The sequence below is a fragment of the Pseudoliparis swirei genome, chromosome 13 (assembly GCF_029220125.1).
Source record: "Pseudoliparis swirei isolate HS2019 ecotype Mariana Trench chromosome 13, NWPU_hadal_v1, whole genome shotgun sequence".
Classification (NCBI taxonomy): Eukaryota; Metazoa; Chordata; class Actinopteri; order Perciformes; family Liparidae; genus Pseudoliparis; species Pseudoliparis swirei.
The window spans coordinates 15145869-15150248 of NC_079400.1; positions in this window are offsets into that span (position 1 = coordinate 15145869).

Below are 4380 nucleotides of genomic sequence, written 5' to 3' on the forward strand. Positions count from 1 at the left end.
GTCACCATGACGAGACATACGAGGAACTAGACGTTAGTCACATGACCTTGAGACGGCCTTCGACAGCCTGAAGGTCGTCTCTCTGGCATTGCCAGCTGTTTCTCTGCAGCTGATTTATGTTGTTTTCAGAATATAGGAACACATTGAATGCATGGTGCTCTTCAAACTGTCTTCCCCTCGTGTTTATTTGTCTTTCTCGCTGGTCTCTCCTCCCCTTCAGGTTATTGATTTAGGGTCAACAGGCCTGCAAAGCCTCATGCGTAGGAAAGATGTGGATATGTATGCATGTTGCTGGTTTATGATTCATTCAGTATAAGGGAATTAAATAAATTAACCTAAATTGTTTAAACCAGACTTGTGTTCCCTTTTGCTTGATAAATTTGCAAAAGTGATTCATTCTTTAAGGTCTATCGGTTTGATCCACTTGTCACTAATAACAATAATAATAATGTATTGTTTGTTTGCGTATCATCCAACTATTTTAACAACAATGATTGCGTTTTATAATGAAAAAGATTAAACAAATACACGGTTTATGTCCCCTGTCTCTGTTTGTGTATAAACAACACAGACCTCTCTAGGAGGTTGAAGGGGACGTTCATGTCAAAGCTTCTTCTTTAGTGGCATCTATGTTTCCTTTATATTTACATATTCTGGTATCCTGTTTTTTATAAATAAAACGTGATTGTAAATCGGGTTACAATAAAGAGGTTTAAGAAGTCCGTTTGTTATACTGACAGTAGCATGATCTTCTTCTTTTTTAACTTCAGAGATGTTCTATACTAATATATAACAATGTTTTTTTTACATTACGTCATTTAATAGACACTTTTATCCAAAGTGACTTACAATAAGTGCATCAACCAAGAGTACAAACTCAGAACAACAAGAATCCAGAAAGTACCATTTCTTCAAGAAAAGTCATAAGTAATACTATAATACTATAAGTAATACCATAAGTAATATTATAAGTAATACCAAAAGTAATACCATAAGTAAGTGCCACTGAAGTGCTAATCTGTGTTTTAATCCAGATAGATAGATAGATAGATAGATATATACTTTATTAATCCCCAAGGGGAAATTTGTCGTGACAGTAGCAGCAACACACAAGAATAAAAAACAAAACACAAAATATAAGAAACAGGGATGAAAGATATAGAAGTATACAAGTAAAATAAAAGTAAAATACAAAACAAAATATATATGTAAATATACAACACACAACAACACTGACAAATCAAATACAAAAAATATTAAATATAGACAGAGTGCAAAAAGCAAAGTGTGTGTATGAGTGCAGAGCAAATGAAAGAAAATGTGTGTATGTGTAGTGCAAACAAATGAGATGTGTGAAGTGATCAACATAGTGTAAGTATTCAGTTATTGTTGTAGTTATTGCACTATGATCTGGCAAGAGGATCTGTTATATAGAGCTCATATCGTCTGGGCAGAAAACCTGCCTGTGTATCTGTCTGTGTGCGGAGCGAGAGAGAGGAGAAAGAAAGAACTCTGTCCCTAGGAGGTGGTGGGTGAGAGGGTGGACGGTTTGTCCAATATGGACTCCCTTCTTCAACGTCCTCTTCCACCACAGTTTGTTCAGACGGCTGGTGTCACCGGTTCTATGTTTCCCCTGCACACGTTGAAGGATCGAAGCTTTCTCAGGAAAGATCCCCTTCATCCCTTGCCATCTCTGGTCTTGGCCACGCTCAGTCAGCAGGTGGTTCATTTCGCCCACTTTAAGTCACCACTCACTGCCTCCTGTACCTCCTCTCCCCCCCTACCACCCCCCCCGGTTGTACTGGAAGTCAGTGGTGTACAGGTGAAGGAGAGGAGACAGAACAGTTCCCTGTGGCTCACAACATCACTGACCCCACCTGAGCAGCACACGGCCCATTAGATGGTGGACGTCCACACCACCACCACCAGCTTTCTCACTCACCCAGGCTCATGCAGCAGGTAGATGATGGGCGTCGTCCACTCCATGAGGCTGGCAAGCAAGCAGAGGAGTCCAGCGATGATGATCCCTGCGGCGGTGTGAGGTGTGGCCAAGACCAGCTTCAGTCATTCATTCACTGGAGAGGTGAGGAGGCGACCGGTTAGTAGGAGGCCAGGCACGTCTTCCACGGCACGACCTCCTCCCCTGCTCAGGCTGAGGTTGAAGGGCGAGGTCTTTAGGGACCCTGGGGCTGATGCCCATCAGACCTTAAGCCCCTGCTGGCTGGAGTTCTCCAGCTGTCTCTCACCTGGGCAGTCAGAGAGAGAGAGGGGGAGGGAGGAGGTGATTGATGTTGAGGTTGAGGCGCAGTGCAGCCAGGGGGGATGTGTGGAGGAGACAGGAGAGGCTGTGAACTGATTGAAAAAAAAAACCGTTCAGCCTGTTGGCTCCTCCCCCAGGCCCCCCTGGCTGTCTCCTCCCACCCAGTTATGTTGTTCAGCTGGGTTTGCCTCTCCCTTCCTCCTGTAAGAGTCCTCCCCTCCCTGAGCCTTCAGGTCAGGTTGCTCTGGACCCTGTTGTCCTCCCGTGCGGTCACACAACACATCCCAGTCCGTTGACTGATGAAGTCCTGTAGAGCGTCGTAGCCTCCCAGACCACCCACTCACAGTCGAGGGGAAGGGCAGTGGCGCTGTATGCGTCCTTAGTATTAGCATACAGACAGCTTCCTCAGCCAGCTGATGATGCGGCACATGACACAAACCAAAATGGACGGACGAAACTCTCTCGCAATAAATATGGCAGGCGCATCCCGGCCAACAGTTCAATGTTCGGGCTAGCGGCTTCACACGCACACATGGTCCGGACACACACCACCCATTCATCATTCACAGCGATCCCTCCCGCCTTACTTCTTACCTGTGTCTGTCAACAGCTCTGCCAGTCAGCCCGAAAAGTCCTGAAGGCGGCCCGGATATCCGCGTAGATCCGCCTCCCCCGTGGTAGCCAGAGAAAGCTCACGGAAGATCCTCTCTCATCAATTACCTCCTCCGAGCTCAGCCGGCTGGGCACGCCAATCATTATGATCTCTATTATGATCGACGGTACCCCAGGTTTTTTAGCTCTCGCTTTAGCCCCTCCCCTCTCGTTTTAGCCCTGCGACCCTCCAGCTCCGCAGCCAGCTCCCCAGGCTCTCCGGTCTCCAGGCAGAAGTCCAGCTGCACAGCGATCAGCTGATCGGCTGAAGGGTCGGCCAGCGGTCAGCGTTCCTGTTTGCCTCCTACTACTCCAAAGTGAACAAAAGGTGAACAAAAGCCATAAATAATTCAAAAAAAGTAGTTATGGTCCAGTGTCCGACCGTAACTAAGACAAACGTGGAAAAAAAGAAAAAAAAGAGAGAAAAGTGCAAAAAAATAAAATAAAATAAAAGCAAACGCCACTAAAACAATGTGCGAGTCGCCGGTGGAAGATGTAGAGACTTTCTGCTGTCCTGATGTCAGTGGTGAGCTCATTCCACCACTGAGGAGCCAGGACAGCAATGTTTTATGTTCTTTGTGGCATCTTTCTGGCATTTTGATGTTGTTAATCGGACTAAACGTGTCTTGGATTACGTTCTGTGCAAACACGGAGGGGCACATCTAATCTCCCGCGCACGTGTCCACGCCGCAGGCCGAGCACCAATCCATCACCGCCCGTTGTCACTGTCAATAATTAATGACACAATTAGCTCTGGAGTAGTCTGACCGATCTCGTTGTCGGCTGCTTAGTCGGCGGCCTCCTCTCCCCGAGCGAGCTGAGCGGATATTGATTTGCTGCCTCGCGCCGAGGCGCCGCGCTGAAACGTGTCCAACACGCCCTCCATTCATCCGTTGACAGGCCCTCGATCTGTGAATGAATGGAAGCGTGTGAACGCGCCGCCACGTGACCTCTGAGCGCCCGTCAGCGTTACTTAACGCGCGCGCGAGACACGGAAGAGGAAACGACCGGCGTGATCCGCTGAATATGCTTTTTCAGAAGAGGCCACGGGAAGTCGGATCTGTGGTCAGACGTTTTGGGAAGTTGAGAGAGGAGTCAACGGTTAGAGCAGCGGCCGCTGCGCACTGCGGGAACACCTCCTGTGTTCAATGGGAAAGTCCATGTGAAAACAACTGACATGTGTCCACAGCACAGACTAGAAGTCTTTAGAAGATTGTAGTTTTTATAACAAGGGCATAACTGTAAAATATGTGATTTTTATCATTGAAGCTACATATTTTTTTCAATTCAGTTTATTTGTTATAGCCCATTTTCACAAATTATAAATTTGTCTCAGAGTGCTTTACAATCTGTACACATAGACATCCCTGTCCCAAAACCTACAGTCTTTAGGTTTTTATTTGTTTAATTGTGTCATTTTCTTATTTATTCTTCCCTACAGATTCTTATGCATCATTATGTGTGCACCT